Below are 19,034 nucleotides of genomic sequence, written 5' to 3' on the forward strand. Positions count from 1 at the left end.
AATTGTAAAGACCATCAATGCTAGGAAGAAACTGCATCAACTAATGAGCAAAACAACCAGCTAACATCATAATGACAAGATCAAATTCACATATAACAATATTAACCTTAAATGTGAATGGGCTAAATGCTCCAATTAAAAGACACAGACTGGCAAACTGGATAAAGAGTCAAGACCTATCAGCGTGCTATATTCAGGAGACCCATCTCACATGCAGAGATACACATAAGCTCAAAATACAGCAATCAAAATAACAAAGATCAAAAGAGACAAAGAAGGCCATTACATAATGGTAAAGGGATCAATTCAACAAGAAGAGGTAACTATCCTAAATATATATGCACCCAATACAGGAGCACCCAGATTCATAAAGCAAGTCCTTAGAGACTACAAACAGACTTAGACTCCCACACAATAATAATGGGAGACTTTAACACCTCACTGTCAACATTACACAGATCAATGAGACAGAAAGTTAACAAGGATATCCAGGAATTGAACTCGACTCTGCACTAAGTAGACCTAATAGACATCTACAGAACTCTCCACCCCAAATCAACAGAATATACATTCTTCTCAGCACCACATCACACTTATTCCAAAATTGACCATATAGTTGGAAGTAAAGCACTCCTCAACAAATGTAAAAGAACAGAAATTATAACAAACTGTCTCTCAGACCACAGTGCAATCAAACTAGAACTCAGAATTAAGAAACTCACTCAAAACCGCTCAACTACCTGGAAACTGAACAACCTGCTCCTGAATGACTACTGCGTACATAACGAAATGAAGGCAGAAATAAAGATGTTCTTTGAAACCAATGAGAACAAAGACACAACATACCAGAATCTCTGAGACATATTTAAAGCAGTGTGTAGAGGAAAATTTATAGCACTAAATGCCCACAAGAGAAAGCAGGAAAGATCTAAAATTGACTCCCTAACATCACAATTAAAAGAACCAGAGAAGCAAGAGCAAGCACATTCAAAAGCTAGCAGAAGGCAAGAAATAACTGAGATCAGAGCAGAACTGAAGGAGATAGAGACCCAAAAAACCCTTCAAAAAATCGATGAATCCAGGAGCTGCTTTTTTGAGAAGATCAATAAAATTGATAGACTGCTAGCAAGATTAATAAAGAAGAAAAGAGAGAAGAACCAAATAGATGCAATACAAAATGATAAAGGGGATATCACCACCGATCCCACAGAAATACAAACTACCATCAGAGAATACTATAAACACCTCTATGCAAATAAACTAGAAAATCTAGAAAAAACGGATAAACTCCTGGACACATATACCCTCCCAAGACTAAACCAGGAGGAAGTTTAATCCCTGAAGAGACCAATAACAGGTTCTGAAATTGAGGCAATAATAAATAGCCTACAAACCAAAAAAAAGTCCAAGACCAGATGGATTCACAGCCGAATTCTACCAGAAGTACAAAGAGGAGCTGGTACCATTTCTTCTGAAACTATTCCAATCAATAGAAAAAGAGGGAATCCTCCCTAATTCATTTTATGAGGCCAACATCATCCTGATACCAAAGCCTGGCAGAGACATACACACAAAAAAGAGAATTTTAGACCAATAGCCCTGATGAACATCAATGCAAAAATCCTCAGTAAAATACTGGCAAACCGAATCCAGCAGCACATCAAAAACTTATCCACCATGATCAAGTGGGCTTTATCCCTGTGATGCAAGACTGGTTCAACATACGCAAATCAATAAACGTAATCCAGCATATAAACACAACCAAAGACAAAAACCACATGATTATATCAATAGATGCAGAAAAGGCCTTTGGCAAAATTCAACAGCCCTTTATGCTAAAAACTCTCAATAAATTAGGTATTGATGAGACATATCTCAAAATAATAAGAGCTATTTATGAAAAACCCACAACCAATATCACACTAAATAGGCAAAAACTGGAAGCATTCCCTTTGAAAACTGGCACAAGACAGGGATGCCCTCTCTCACCACTCCTGTTCAACATAGTGTTGGAAGTTCTGGCCAGGGCAGTCAGGCAAGAGAAAGAAATAAAGGGTATTCAATTAGGAAAAGAGGAAGTCAAATTGTCCCTGTTTGCAGATGACATGATTGTATATTTAGAAAACCCTATCGTCTCAGCCCAAAATCTCCTTAAGCTGATAAGCAACTTCAGCAAAGTCTCAGGATACAAAATCAATGTGCAAAAATCACAAGCATTCCTATACACAAATAACAGACAAACAGAGAGCCAAATCATGATTGAAATTCACAATTGCTTCAAAGAGAATAAAATACCTAGGAATTCAACTTATAAAGGATGTGAAGGACTTCTTCAAGGAGAACTACAAACCACTGCTCAATGAAATAAAAGAGGACACAAACAAATGGAAGAACATTTCGTGCTCATGGGTAGGAAGAATCAATATTATGAAAATGGCCATATTTCCCAAGGTAATTTATAGATTCAATACCATCCTCATCAGGCTACCAATGACTTTCTTCACAGAATTGGAAAAAACTACTTTAAAGTTCATATGGAAGCAAAAAAGAGCTCACATTGCCAAGACAATCCAAAGCCAAAAGAACAAAGCTGGAGGCATCACACTACGTGACTTCAAACTATACCACAAGGCTACAGTAACCAAAACAGCATGGTACTGGTACAAAAACAGAGATATAGACCAATGGAACAGAATAGAGCCCTCGGAAATAATACTACACATCTATAACCATCTGATCTTTGACAATGCTGACAAAAACAAGAAATGGGGAAAGGATTCCCTATTTAATAAATGGTGCTGGGAAAACTGGTTAGCCATATGTAGAAAGCTGAAACTGGATCCCTTCCTTACACCTTATACAAAAATTAATTCAAGATGGATTAAAGACTTAAATGTTAGATGTAAAACCATAAAAATCCTAGAAGAAAGCCTAGGCAATACCATTCAGGCCATAGGCATGGGCAAGGACTTCATGATTAAAGCATCAAAAGCAATGGCAACAAAAGCCAAAATTGACAAATGAGATCTAATAAAACTAAAGAGCTTCTGCACAGCAAAAGAAATTACCATCAGAGTGAACAGGCAACCTACAGAATGGGAGAAAATTTTTGCAAACTACTCATCTGACAAAGGGCTAATATCCAGAATCTACAAAGAACTTAAACAAATTTACAAGAAAAAAATCAAACAACCCCATCAAAAAGTGGGCGAAGGATATGAACAAATACTTCTCAAAAGAAGACATTTATGTAGCCAACAGAAAAATGAAAAAAATGCTGATCATCACTGGCCGTCAGAGAAATGCAAATCAAAACCATAATGAGATACCATCTCACACCAGTTAGAATGGCAGTCATTAAAAAGTCAAGAAACAACAGGTGCTGGAGAGGATGTGGAGAAATAGGAACACTTTTACACTGTTGGTGGGACTGTAAACTAGTTCAACCATTGCGGATGACAGTGTGGCAATCCCTCAAGGATCTAGAACTAGAAATACCATTTGACCCAGCAATCCCATTACCGGGCATATACCCAAAGGATTATAAGTCGTACTGCTATAAAGACACATGCACACGTATGTTTATTGTGGCACTATTCACAATAGCAAAGACTTGGAACCAACCAAATGTCCATCAATGGTAGACTGGATACAGAAAATGTGGCACATATACACCATGGAATACTATGCAGCCATAAAAAAGGATGAGTTCATGTCCTTTGTATGGACATGAATGAAGCTAGAAACCATCATTCTGAGCAAACTATCACAAGGACAGAAAACCAAACACCGAGTGTTCTCACTCATAGGTGGGAATTGAACAATGAGAACACTTGGACACAGGATGGGGAACATCACACACCTGGGCCTATTGTGGGGTTAGGGGAGGGGGGAGGGATAGCAGTAGGAGATATACCTAATGTAAATGACTAGTTAACGGGTGCAGCACACCAACATGGCACATGTATATATATGTAACAAACCTGCACGTTGTGCACAGGTACCCTAGAATTTAAAGTATAATAAAAAATTTAAAAAAAAAAGAAATTGGAACACTGGCCAAAAATAAAGTAAATATCAACATTTAAGGACTCTGGAAATCATCCAAAGGCTTGCAACAATCCAAGGACTATTTATTTAAGAAAATATTTAATCTCAATAAGAACATTAAGTTTTATGGCATTTTAACTTCTTATATTCCAAATACACTGTCTCTAGCTCTGCAGTTGCCTTGTAAATAATAGCTCCACCGTCATGGAAAAACCCAGCAACCTATGAGCCATTGGAGGGGAAAAATAAGTTCAGAGCTCCCCCAACAACAACATTCTCAAAAAATAGTCATAATTTGATCTTTCTGGAAGTTCTCTGAAAACTCTTATTTACAGACAGAGACTCTAATGGTCACAAGTGACAAAGAATACAAACCCTACCAAATCAGTTCGAGAAAGTCACTAAACAAACAGCAACAATAAAAAAAACAAGCAGCAACAACACTAAATCCTCAGCAAGAGAGGAATCTGAATTCCAGAATTGCCAAATGATTTTTTTTAAATATCCAGTTTCAAAAACAAATTACAACATACACAGAGAAACAAGCACAGGAAAAAACAGTGAATGGAAAATATCCTTAAGGATGTAGACTTACTAGAGAGACATTAAATCAGCTATTTTAAATATATTCAAAGAACTTAAAAAAAGCATAAATATATAAAGAAAACTATGATACCAATTTCCCAACAAATTAGAATATCAATACACAGAAATTATATTTTTAAAAAGTACCAAATATAAATTTTTGAGTTAAAAAGTACACCAATTGGATGGAAAAATTTACTGGAGTTGCTCAACAGGAAATTTGAGCTGAAAAAATAATAGAGAATTTTAAGATAGATCCATTGAGATTGTTTAGTATGAACAACAGAAAGAGAAAATAATGAAGACAAATTAATAGGACCTGAGAGATCTGTCAGACATTAGCAAGCACATCAACAAACATAAAATGAGAATCATAGAAGAAAAGAAGAGAAGAAAAAGTGAAGAAAAAATATTTAAAGAAATAGTGGATTAAAACTACACAAAGTTATGGTAAACATCCATTCACATATTCAAGAAGCTCAATAAACTCCCATATAGGATAAAATAAGACATTCACAGCTAGACATATCAAAATCCAACTGTCAAGAAACAAAGGCAAAGATTTTGTCTTGAAAGCAGCAAGTGAAAAGCAGCTCATCACAAACACAGAACCCCAAATAAGATTAACAGCTGATATTTTCAGCAAAAATAATGCAAGCCAGAAGTCAGTGATATAACATACTCAAAGTGATGGAAGAAAATGACTGTCAACCAAGAATCCTATATCCAAAATATTTTCCTGCAAAAGTTAAGGAAAAGCTGAGACATTCCTAGATAAATATAAGCCAACAAAATTTATTGCTGTTAGATGTATCCCACAAGAAGTACTAATAGATGTCCTTAGGATTTAAATGAAAGGACACGTGATATTAACTGAAACCTACATACAGAAATAAAGAGCACCATTTAAGGTAACTACATAGGTAAATATAAAGAGTATAATTGTATATTTTATTTTTAACTCTCTTCTCTCTGACTTAAAAGACAAAGGCATTAAGCAAGAAGTGTAAAAGTGTTTATAGGTATATACTATATAAAGACGTAATTTGTATAATCATCATAGCACAAAGTAGTGAGGAAGAAATAAAATCATAACAGCAAAGTTGATACTGATAAAATATATATTTTTAAAATTCATATCCAAATTATTAATTTAATTTGGTATTGCTACATATATATAACTTTAAATATATATAGTTTTAAGTTAAGATATTAATTGCAATCCACAGGGAAAGTACTTTTTTAAAAGTCTCAAAAATGTAGTAAAAAAATGGTTCACCATATAACATCAATTTAGCAAAAAGAAATAGCAATAAATGAATAAATAAAAAGCTATGACATATAGAAACAAATAACAAAATTGCTATTTACTTTAGTTATCAGTAATAACTTAAACATACTGAAAATGGATGAAACACACCATTAACAAGAGATTGGCAAAATGGATTAAAAACTATGACCTAATAACATGTCTATAAGATACACAATTTAGATTCAAAGACACAATAAATTGGAAGTAAGAGAATGAAATGATATACTATGTAAATGCTAAGCAAAAGAGAGATTGGGTGGTTAAGACTAATAAATAAATTACTCTTTATACAAAAGTTGTTACTAAAAACAAAGAAGGATTTTTTGTAATGACAAAAAGATCAGTCTATCAAGAGTAAATAACACTTATAAACATATATGCACCTAAAAACAGAGCCCCCAAACCCATGAAATAAAGACTGACCAAATTTAAGAGAAATACACAATTCAATAATAATAATTGGTGATATCAATACCCCATTTCAAATCCAAAACCGTACAGAAGATAATCAAGAAAAGAGAAGATTTGAGCAACACTCCAAACCAACTGGACTTAGCAGACACTTATAGAAATCTCCACCCAACAACAGCAGAATACCCATATTTCTCAAGTGCACATGAAACACTCTCAGAATAGTCCATATGTTAGGACATAAAACAAGTCCCTATATATTTGAAAGGATTGAAAACATATCAATATGCTCTCCGACCACAGCAAAACAAATTAGAAGTCAATAAAAGAAGGACATTTGTAGAAACTAAGCAATATATTCTTTAATAAATAATGAGGCCAAGAAAGAAATCTCTTAAGGAAATTAGAAAATACAACACACCAAATTGTATTAGATGCAGTTAAAGCAGTGTTAAAGTGAAATTTTCTGTTGTAAATACCTACATTGAAAAATAAGACTTGGAACCAACCCAAATGTCCATCAATGATAGACTGGATTAAGAAAATGTGGCACATATACACCATGGAATACTATGCAGCCATTAAAAATGATGAGTTCATGTCCTTTGCAGGGACATGGATGAAGTTGGAAACCATCATTCTCAGCGAACTATGGCAAGGACAAAAAACCAAACACTGCATGTTCTCACTTATAGGTGGGAATTCAACAATGAGAACACTTGGACACAGGAAAGGGAACATCACACACCGGGGCCTGTTGTAGGGTGGGGGGGCGGAGGGGGGAGGGTAGCATTAGGAGATATACCTAAAGTAAATGTCGAGTTAATGGGTGTAGCACACCAACATGGCACATGTATACATATGTAACAAACCGGCACATTGTGCACATGTACCCTAGAACTTAAAGTATAATACAAAAATATATATATATAAAAAAATAAGAAATGCCCCCAAACAATAACGTAATTATCTACCTTAGAAAACTATAAGAAACACAAACTGAAATAAAAGCAAGCAGAATGAAATAAATTTAAAATGAATAAGGATAATAAATGAAATAGAAAACAGGAAAACAATAAAGAAACTCAATGAACACAAAAGCTGTACTTTTTTGAAAGATCAATCAAGATGACAAAACTTTAGCTAGTAAAAAGAAAAAGACTAGGGAAAAAAAAACGATTAAGTTACTAATACCAGGAAAGAAAGAGGGAATATTATTACTGACTTTATAGGAATAAAATAGGATTATAAGGAATACTACACAGAACTGTATGTCAAATATTAAACAACCTGGATAAAATAGACAAATTTATAGAAATAAACAAACTTTAAAAGCTGACTCAAGAAGAAATAGAAAATCCAAATAGAACTACAAGTAAAGAAATAAAATTAATAATTGTAAAACTTCTCACGAAGGAAAGCCCAGGCCCAGGTAGCTTCACTGGTGAATTCTACCAAACACTCAAAAAAAAAAATTATTACCAGTATATTACAATATCTTCCAAAAAAGAGAATAAGAAGGAATATGTTTCAATATATTGTATGAGGTGAACATATACTTACACTAAAACCAGACAAAAAAGTTATAGGAAAAAAATAGACATTAATATTACTTAAGAATATGGATGCAAAAAAAAAAAAAAAAAAACTCAATAAGACATTTACAAACTCAATCCAGGGATAAATGAAAAGTATTATAAACCTGAACCAGTGATATTTTTGTCAAGTATGCACAGTTTATTTAACATTTAAAAAGCAATCAATGTAATCAAATACATAATCATATTATAGACAGGTTTATATTCATATGCCTAAGGGATACATAAAAAGCTATTAGACTTAATAAAAGACTTTAGCAGAAGGACATGAGCAAAATGACACCCTAGGGATCTCCAAGCTCTCATTCCCTGACAAAAACATCAAGAAAACAACCAGAAGCTGTTAGAACCAATATCGTAAGAGCTCTTAAAAACAATCAGTGCTTATAGCACCCAAGCAAACACCCAATCAAGAAAAAAGCTATCTCCAAAATGGCAAAAGATGTGTGTGGTGTCTTCATTCCCCCTTGTCTCACTATCTCCCCAGCATGATGGCAGTCTTGGTCTTGAGCAGCAGCCACTAGGTTCCCCTCAAAGTGGAGGGAACAGAGCAGACCTTATTTGCAAATTATTATGTACATCTGTTCAAACCTGGATGGGGGATACTTGAAGGACTATTACATTCATCTCTGTCTCATTTAACTAGGAACACAGATGGGGAAAGTGGCAGGCACTACTTATAAAGATACCAGGGGACAACAAACCACAGATGCCTGGGGCAAGAGATTCTGGGTGGGGACATACAGTAGACCATCTAAGTCATGGAGAACAAGCTGGGGTAATACATTTTTTGGGAAATTAGGACATTACAAAGCAGCTGCATATGTGGGATAATTTAGAAAGCCACATGTATGCTGCAGCAAAATGGATGGTCTGAAAAATGCTGAGAAGCCTTCAGCCTTCACCTTAGGCTAATCGCTAGGCTCAGAGGAAGCTGAGCTAATTGGTAAAGAATTGACAAAATCTAGGAGAGATAGTTTTCGTGTGTGTGTGTGTGTGTTTCAGCTTCTGGCATCCAAGGAAATCTCTGTAAAAACATTAACTGAACATGAGCTAAAGAAGCAGAGATTTCAGTAAGCACACGTAACAAGAAATAGTGTTTGCATAAATAATTTAGAAAAGTTTCAAAACAAATAAACTACCACAGTCTTCAACAATTTCTAAAAATCTAGCAAATCCTGGTGTCATGAACTGAATGTTTGTGGCCCCCCAAATTCATATGATAAAGCCCTACCCGTACCCACAGTGTGATGGTGTTTGGAGATGGGTCCTCTAGAAGGTGACTAGACCTATATAAGGTCATGATAGTAAAGCCTTCATATGGGATTACTGGCCTTAGAAAAAGAGAAAGAGAGATACCTCTCAACGAGCATTTACCAAGTAAAGGGTGTGTGAGGATACAGCAAAAAGGCTGCTGTCTGCAACCCAAGGAAACAGAGCACTCACTAGACACTGACCCTTCTTGTACCTTGAACTTGGACTTCCTAGCTTCCATAACTGAGAGAAATAAATTCCTGCTATTTAAGCGACTCAGTCTATGATATTTTGTCATAGCAGCCTCAGCTGACTAAGACACCTGGAAAAGGGGACAACCGAATTGCCAGAGTTGCCACATTACAATAACCAAATGCCCAGTTTTGAAGAACAAAAAATCACAGAACATGCAAAGAAACAGGAAAAAAACAACACATTCAATAAAATAAGGTAAATTGACAGGCACTAACCATAAAGAAGCACAGACACTGGATTTACTAGACAAATACTTTAAAGGGGCAACACAAAGTATTTTCCTCTGCTGCTCAGGTATTTTTCTTAAATGCATGTGCTGATAAATGCACAGCTGAAGATTCAAGGGACTTTTCTGGAGGGCTGTAGAGCTCTCTCTCTCTCTCTCTCCGCAGCTCTCCTACCCAATGTGGTGCTCTGCCCTGCTATTTCTCACCTCGTTGCACACCCTGGAATCCCGGCACTGTCTCCTTAACTCAGGAAGGCCAATGAGCTTCACCTGGGTTTCCCCTTCTTAAGCTGTGGCCTGAAATGCCTGTACAGGAAGTAAGGCCAAGCAACCCCAGTTGTGCTGTGCTTCCTGAGGTCTGCTAGCCAAACACCCTTGTTTTATATCTTCTGTCTGGTTTGTGTTGTTGTTTGTTCAGGTAGGAGAGTAAATCCAGTCCCTATTTTTTTATCTTGGACAGAAGTGGAAGTTCATGTCTTATCTTTTTACTTTATTTATGATATCTTATGTGGAAAGTTTAAATTTTCAATCACTCAACTTATCAATCTTTTACTCTATAGCTTTTTATGAGGCTTTATGTCAATTTAAGGATATGTATCTATTTAATTTAAGAAATGTGTCTATTTAAGAAGACCTTCTCCAATGTTATGAATATATTTGCATATATTTTATTTAATAGCTTTAGAGTGCACATGGGCACAATATAAATAAAATATTTTTGTTAGAGAGTTTTTTATCCTCTTTGGTTTTATTTTCTATAACTCTTTTGAGGTTGTGAACCACAAAATAAATAGTCAATTGTCTTCAAATTTTGTGTTGTATAGATTTTTCCCCATTGATCTAAAATGCTATATTTGTTATAGACTGAATGTCCATATTTTTATTTTTAAAATGTTTTGTTTTGTTGACCTATTTGTATATTCCAGTCATTCTCTCTGTTTTCAGTTATGTTTAGCTGTGCCATTCTTGAGCATTATATTTTCCAGATCAATTGCATAATTATTTTCTCCAGTTGATCAAGGCTTTTTTAGAATTTTGATTGAGATAGCATTGAATTCATAGGCTAAGTTGGGAAGACTCAACATCTTTAAAACAGTGAACTTTCCCATCCAAGAATGTGCCATATGTCCATTTATTTGGGTCTTCTTTCATGCTTTTTAGAAATGTTTTATAGATTATTATTAATCATTGTGAGTTTCACGTGAAGTTTGTTTCAGGTTTTATAGATTTTGTTGCTGCTATAATTGAGACTTTTTTCCTATTTCATTTTCTAATTGTGTATTATTGATAATGGTGTAGGAAATTCGTCACTTTTTCTACTCCTGGATTTTGTTGGATTGGTCTTATTTTTCTTTGTCCTATTTCCCCCCTGTAGTGTGTGTGTGTGTGTGTGTGTGTGTGTGTGTGTGTTTGTGTGTGTGTGTTGGGAGGGCCTTAACTGTATGCTCACCTGTGACTGTAAGGCTCCTTGCCAGCCTGTCTGTGAAGCACTTCTGTGTGCTATTCTGTGCACAGGGAGGGCAGGCTGTGCCAGCAGCAGAAGTGACACCTCGGGGTAACAGCTTGCATCTGGGCAGGTGCACCCATGGCTCCTGCCCCAAGATGGAAGCCTCTAAGGATTCCAGTTGGCATGAGAGAGAGGAGAGGTGAGGTGGAAATGCCCTTTCAGTGGCAGAACCCCCTCATGTATGCTCCAGGCTCCCAACACCCGGTCCACTGCCCCCCGACGCCCCAACTCCCTGCCGGCAGCCATGGGCTCTGGGCCATCTTTTCTAAATATCTTTCTTGCTCGTATTTCAGGAAGTGGCTTCTTCCTTCTGCACTCTTCCATCTATCTCCTATTTTTCATGGATTCCTCGTGATTTTTTGTTCACAGAAAGTGCCCCACTTGTTTTCTAGTGTTACAAAATTAACTTTCTATTAATGCCATTTCTAGGGAATTGGAATAGGAGCAAGTAGGTAAAGGATGTTCTCAGCCCCATTCACTGGATTGCTTTTCAACAAGATCCCACATAGTGCTCTAGTTCCACGTTTTACCCCATTGCCTACCTGTTGGTACTCACACCTGGGCCATGCCTACTGCCCACCCCACAGCTCTTGTCCCACTAAAGTGCCCAATGTTGGAGGAGAACATCCCCAGAACTCAGAACCTTGTTCTCTTGAAGCTTCTCTGCCTTCCCGTTTTTGGCTCAGCCTGGTGCTTTTTAACCTGCTGTGCATGTTAGGTACTTTTTGAGGGGATGTGTAAAAGATGTTTCTAAAAGTGCCAGCTGTATGAATGAATTGGGATGGTGTTACCTCTGCTGAGTGCTGTGCTGTGATCCACTTTCTACTACACAGTTAGATCCTAAAAAAGGGCTAGTTCCAGATGACAGTTACATTTTTTAATGAAAATCTTCACACTAGGTGTATTAGTCCATTCTCACACTACTATAAAGAAATACCTGAGACTGGGCAATTTATAAAGAGATTTAATTGGCTCAGAGTTCCACAGGCCATATAGGAAGCATAGCAGCATCTGCTTCTGGGGAGGCCTCAGGGAGCTTTTACTTACGGTGGAAGGCAAAGCGGGAGCAGGCCTCTTACATGGCAGAAGCAGCACCGAGAGAGAGCGGGGAGGTGCTACATATTTTTAAAGAACCAGATCTCATGAGAACTCATTCACTATACAGTGCCAACAGGGACGGTGCTAAACCCTTCATGAGAACTCCACCCCAATGAGCCAATCACCTCTCACCAGACCCCACCTCCAACAGTGGAGATTACAATTGGACATGAGATTTGGGTGGGGACACAGATCCAAATGATATCAGTGTGTTCACCTGTTTTTGTTTTGCTGTAAAGGAATACCTGAGACTGGTAATTTATAAAGAAAATAGGTTTATTTGGCTCATGGTTCTACAGGCTTTACAGGAAGTATGGTACCAGCATCTGCTCAGCTTCTGGTGAAGCCTCAGGAAGCTTCCAATCATGGCAGAAGGCAAAGTGGGAGCAAGCACATCACATGGCAAGAGCAGGAGCAAGATTCAGGTTGCAAGGAGGTCCTAGGCTCTTTGAAACAACTAGAGCTTGCATGAACTCAGAGCAAGAACTCACTCATTACTGCAGGGAGGGAAACAAGCTATTCATGAGAGATCTGCCCCCATGACCTAAACACCTCCCACCAGGTCCCATCTCCAACACTAGGGATACATTTCAATATGAGATTTAGAGGGAACGCACATCCCAATCCTATCACTAGAGAAATCAAACAAAATTGTATAATAAATCCTTATATATCCATCACTCATCTTCAACAATTAACATTTTGCCTCTCTTGTTCCATCTATACTTTCTCCCACCCCCATCTCTTCACTCAATGGGTTATTTTTATTATCATTATTACAGTTTTTTTTTACTTTAGGTAAAATGTATATATATGCAAACCTTAGCCATAAAATTTTGACACACACATATACCTGTGTAACTTAAACTCCTCACAATTTGGAACATTTACATTCTTTATAGAAAGTTTTCTCCTATTCCTTTCTACTCAATCCCTCAATCTCACAAGGCAATCACTGTTCTAATTATTTTTACCCCATATTAGTTTTGCCTGTTCTTGAGCTTCATATGCTTCTTTTGACCAGCAGTCTGTGAGATTCATCTATGTCAGTGTGTCAGTAGTTTGTTTCTCTTCGTTCCTGAGAAGTCTGTATGAATATACCGTAATTTGTCTACCTTCCTTTGATGGGCATGTTTTTTCCATGTTTTGGCTATTACATTTATCTACTCATCTTTGTATGGACATAAATTTTCATTTTTCTTAGATGAACCTGTAGGAATGAAGTGACAAGGTCAAAAAGTGGGTGCATGTTTACATGATATAAAAGTATAAGCCATTGTCTTACACTGTAGGATTTTCTTATAAATCATATCATTTCACATTCCCATGAGGAGCATGTAAGGGTTCTGGCTACTCCACATTCTTGCCAACATTTAGTGCTGTCACTCGTTTTGGTTTTAGACATTCTAGTGCTTAAAGTGTGCTACCTTGTGGTTTTATCTTAAATTTCGCTAATGACTAATAATGTTAAGAACCTTTCCATGTGTTTATTGACCATTCATATATCTTCATTTGTAGAGTGTCCAAATGTTTTGCCATTTTTAATGTGACAGTTTTATATTACTGAGTTGTTTGAGTTCCTTATATATTCTTGAAATTCCTTGTTAGAGATATTTTTTGTGAATATTTTATCTTTTAGGCTTGTCATTCCATTTTCCTAATGGTATCATTTCTGTGAAGTCTAATTAATCATCTTTTTTCTTTTGTGGTTATCAATTTCTAAGCCTACTTAAAAAATATCTGCTTATCCCAAGCCACCAAGATATTTTTTCTTGCTTTCTTCTAAAATCTTTATAGTTTTAGCTTTTATGTTTAGGTCTATGATCCCTCTTAAGTTAATTTCTGTATATGGTGTGTAGAAGAAGATGGAAATTTTTTTCTCTCTCCTTTATTCAGTTGTTATAGCACCAATTGTTTAAAAGACTTTACTCATTGACTTGCTTTCATGTGTCTGTTCAAAATCAATTGACTCTATTAACATGGATCTCTTTGGCCTTTGTATGCCCCACTGATCTTTTCATCTGTTCTTATGTCAATACCACACTGTATCTAATACTTTAGCTTTCTAAGAAGTCTTGAGGTCAGGTAACATCACTTCTACCAACTTACATTTGAGCTTATACCTTACCCCACCCTGCTGTTCATTTCCTAGTATCAATCCTTCCTTCCTTTCTTCATTTACTTAACACTTATGGAGTGTCTAATATTTGCAAGGAGTTTTGAATACACCCATAGTGAACAAAACAGATGAAATCTTCATCTTCCTGGAACTTACATTTCAATATCATCTTCTACTCCTGACACCTCACACTCACACTCAGGCTAAGCTGGGAGCAGTGTCTGACAGTGCTCTTCTGCTTCACTCAGCCTCCCCGGCAGGCCATAGTTTCTGTGTGCTGACAACCGCTCTGACACATACGCATGCACACATGCACACAGCCAGCTCACCTCAGCCTGTAGGCTCTAGCAGACACCCAGCCCTGGGGCAGGGCCCCTGGTTTCCTCCAGCCCAGCATCAGGACACCATGCCTATCTTAGCTGAGCCACCATTTCCTTCCCCCTCTGGCTGCCCCAGGCCCATCCACACTTCCAGACCCCCGACTCCACCCTTCTTCACGAGCCTCTTAATACAGGAGCCTTCCTTACTGAGGAGATCTGGCTCTCCCAGGTGAAATTTCTCAAGCTCTGCAGCTATGGACTTGGGTCAGCCAGAAAGAAAAACCCAGCAAACTCTGCCAAATTAACAATTTTTCTACTGCCAGCCCTCACTGTGATCTCATCTTGGGTGTGAAACCTCCAGCCGCAGTGAGGCTGTCCACACAGCAGGTAACTCTGATAGAGGCCTGATTGCCGGGTGGAGGCTCCACAGCTCTGAGGTATGAGACAAGTCCCTCTCCTCATTTTCAAGTAGGACCACAGGAATCTTTGTGGCAGGGTTTTTAACACCTTTCAATTTTTCGCAGCATGAGCTCCAACAGTTCTATTCAATACTAACCCCCAAAGCTGATATTGCTGCTTAGATGCTTTCCTATTGCTTGGTATTTATTGGAATTAGGAAATATTTTTACCATCCTCCCTATAGAAAGCACTTAAAATTATGTAAAGATCATTTTTGAAAAAAAATTATACATGCTTATTGTGAAAGGCATTTAAAATGCATGAAAGTATAAGGAAGGAAGGCAAAAATGACCCCTAACTCCTCCCCTGCCTCCAGGATAAGCACTGTTGGAAGATGGAGAGAGTGCTCCCACCTGCTCCGCGCCTGGCTGTGCCTGGAGCAGGTCTCAGGAGCCGGACCCTCATCCGTGCCATGCCACTTACTGACCTGCCTGTGACGTCAGTTCTTTTCCACCAACAATGCTCCCTGACAAATACATCAAGATGCAAGAAACGCTTGGTGATTGGAGAAGGCTATTAAATCCCCTAATATGGTATTTATTCTAATATATTTTTATGCCTGAAGGTGTCTTATAGAGAGAATTACCTAATGCTGAGCTTTTTGTGATGCCTGCAGAAGTCCTGAAATGCATTTTCAGTCTGGTCCCCAGATTTGTTTTAAACCAAGAATATCCTGTGAATTAACTGTAAGTTACCAATTAGGAATATTTTAGGAAGCTGCAACTCAAGATCTTACATCAGACACTGCCTGCCAGTGAAAATAAGACAAATGTTTTTGTTGTTGTTGTTGTTGTTTTTATTTTTATTTTGCCTCCTCAACCTCAAAGCCTGCTCCCTCGATCTCAAAGACAGGTGAAAGGGAAGGGGGAGAGAGAGAGAAAATGTGTGAGCCCCTGGAGGCTTGCGAAGACACACTTCTGATTCCCCATGGTGCTTTTTTGTGCACAGAAGCGTCTGTAACAGAGCTGGGACTGTAATGATACAAGTAAGTTCCTAGCCTGGGGCAGACACCCAAAAATTAATGAATAATATTTCCATGTAATATTTTTTAAAATCAACATTAGCACAAAATCCACAATGAACAAAATATCAAAATCTTAGATAACAGGACCAGAAACAATGTTGTGCCAAGCCCTATGGGAGCTTGAGGCAAAAGGGGAAAAAGCAATACCACTTTTTATTAATTATGATTTTCTGAATATTAAATTATGTGGTATTTATGTCAATTACCGAGTTTTTGGTGTCCCCTTCGATGTTGCACCCAAGCAAGTCTGTCCCTCCCCTCACCTGATCTCACCCTTGTCTGTCCCTCCCCTCACCTGATCTCACCTTTGTCTGTAACTCAGGCTAAAAGCATCGCCCGCTTGGACCCAGGGATCCATTTTCTCACAGCCTAGAGCCTGACCCCTGAGAGATCTGAAAGAGGCCTTGGGGAGCAGGGATGGGCAGGCTGGAAGACAGCTACATCTCCTCCAGCTGAAGCACTGACTCTCTACAGTCAGGAGAACCTTCTCCAGAACCACATCTGCCAACAGCAACACAGGGAGCAAAAGTTCATTTTATTGTAAATGAACTGTGTGGTATGAAAGCCTTATGCGATACTCTAAATATTCCTTTAAAAAGTCAGAAATCAAAGCCTTCTCACAATATAATTTCTGCTCTTACTTTTGCTCAGTGTTGGGCATAATTCCAGAAACCTGAGAAGTTGGTGTTAGTAGCAGCATATCATGTTGTTTGCAATTACTCAGGTGTGCTGCAGCCACAAGCACCTCAATGCCCTTTTACGGCACGTCAAGGGTGGCAAAAACGGCAGCTCCCACGTGCTTGCGAAGGCCCTTCCTGCTTCCACAGTTCGCTATTCTCACATCCTCTGGGGTCTGCCCACACCTGCACTGACCCTTGGCTGCCCAAAGGTGCAGGAGTCAGCATCATCTTTGAGAGGTTCTCAGTGGCAAATTGCAACACTAGTGTTTTTTGATGAACACAGGTCTGTTTCAAATACATTATCACTCATGAGAGTTAAGGTAGTAAAGTTTGTCAATTTTATTTTTATCACTCAGAATGGATTCAGTGTTATCCCTATAACACGAACATGACAAAACCAATTCCCTTTTATTGTTAATGTGTTTTTCTGAATAATGGCATAAAAGGCTGAGGCAAGGTTTGTGCACAGTCCTGAAGGCCAGTGAAGAGCTGAGGCTGTGGCCAATTACTAAGACGCATCCCTTCCTAGAAAGCATTTCCCCAACTCTGGCCCCACCTCTTGGAATGCCATGCTTGGGAACAGCCTGCCATGTGGATGTGGCAGAAAGAAAAACGCTGAGATTGGCAGATTAAGGGATGGCCTTCATGCAGCCTGGCCCAAGGAGGGTGCCCGGGCCCCAGAGGAAGGACTGTCAGAGCTTCTTCTCAACAGGCCCAGGAAAAGGGAAGGCTTCTGCCTGTTTGAGGATATGCTCACAGCCCACATCTTTCCAGAGCTGATAACAGGCAGAACTCGCTGAGGTGAATATGACCTCTTTAATATCGCTAAAGGCCTACTGCCCTAGGGACAGGGCCTGAGGGTACCTGTTCATTCCTATACATTTGTCTAGACTAGTTCTGTGCCAGACCTGTGAGATTCTGGGACCAGGGATGGCAAAGAGCCAGGCCTTGGCCTCCGGGCTCCCAGTCCAGGGCGGATGACTGAGGTGAGCAGAGAGAGAAAAGGGTATCTTGCCCTACCTGGGGTACAGTGTAAGGAAACAGGGAGCCTCCTGGGGAGGGGTGATCCAGAAGAATGGGGAGTCTAGGTAGAGGGAACAAGACTAGCAAAGGTGAACCTGCAGGACAGTCCCTTCTTTCCCTGTATCCTCATGACCTGGAATGATGTCTCTACCTGGTAGATATTCAGTGAAGTTATATTGAATCAAACAAAACAGAAACACTATACAAAGAATGTGCACAATCATCTTTCAAACTTTTTTCTTTTTGAGAAGGAAAATCAGAATATCTTTTTCATATAAATCAAAAATGCTGCTAGCACCTGGGACACATGCCTGTCCCAACTGGCAGGAGCCTTCTTCCTCAGAGCCTGCCCACAGTCCAGTCAAGGACAGTTCTGGTCAGTGGCCACATTTGTATAAATAGTGCTCCAGTGATACTCACATTTATAAAGGAAAGAGTTCACATTTCTTTCAAGTGTAGAAGTGTTTGCTTGTGATGTTTTGTAGATAGCATTCATCTCTTCCTGCCCCCACTCCCCCGCCCAACATCAGACTCACTGTGATATAGACACACTCCCTACTCAGGCCTTGTATTTTCATGGAAAATGAGCAATTCCAGGCAGGGGGCATGGATCTTCAGTTGGTTTACAAATTCCACTTTGTTCATCTGTGACAGGTCCTTGAGACCCTTGGTCTCTATCCCTGGATTTTCAGAGCCCAGCAGTATGTATGAAGTAGGATTTCTCACCAAACTGAGGCTCTATGACTCCTGCCTGGAATATTTCCCACTCTTCCCACTAAGCCACTCCTCCCGTTCTATTGTTGCCAAAGGAAAGCATTGGACCAGGTGTCCAGGTAACCCCACTTATCCATCTACAGCTCATCAAATCTGGAAGACCTAGAAGTCATATTATCTCCCTAAGACTTTACTTTGCCCAGCTGTACAATAAGGATATTATACAACTTCTGAGAAGTTTTCAGAATTGAAAGCACTAGGAGTTATCAACATACTTTGAAAGCTCTAAGACATTCTGCTTTTACAAACATAATGTTTTATTGCCCTCTACCCCCTAAATACCTTTGCAACTTCATCAGTTATGCTGCTAAGAATCTGGTGGATACCATTTTAGTTCTG

The sequence above is a fragment of the Pan troglodytes genome, chromosome 13 (assembly GCF_028858775.2).
Source record: "Pan troglodytes isolate AG18354 chromosome 13, NHGRI_mPanTro3-v2.0_pri, whole genome shotgun sequence".
NCBI classification, from domain to species: domain Eukaryota; kingdom Metazoa; phylum Chordata; class Mammalia; order Primates; family Hominidae; genus Pan; species Pan troglodytes.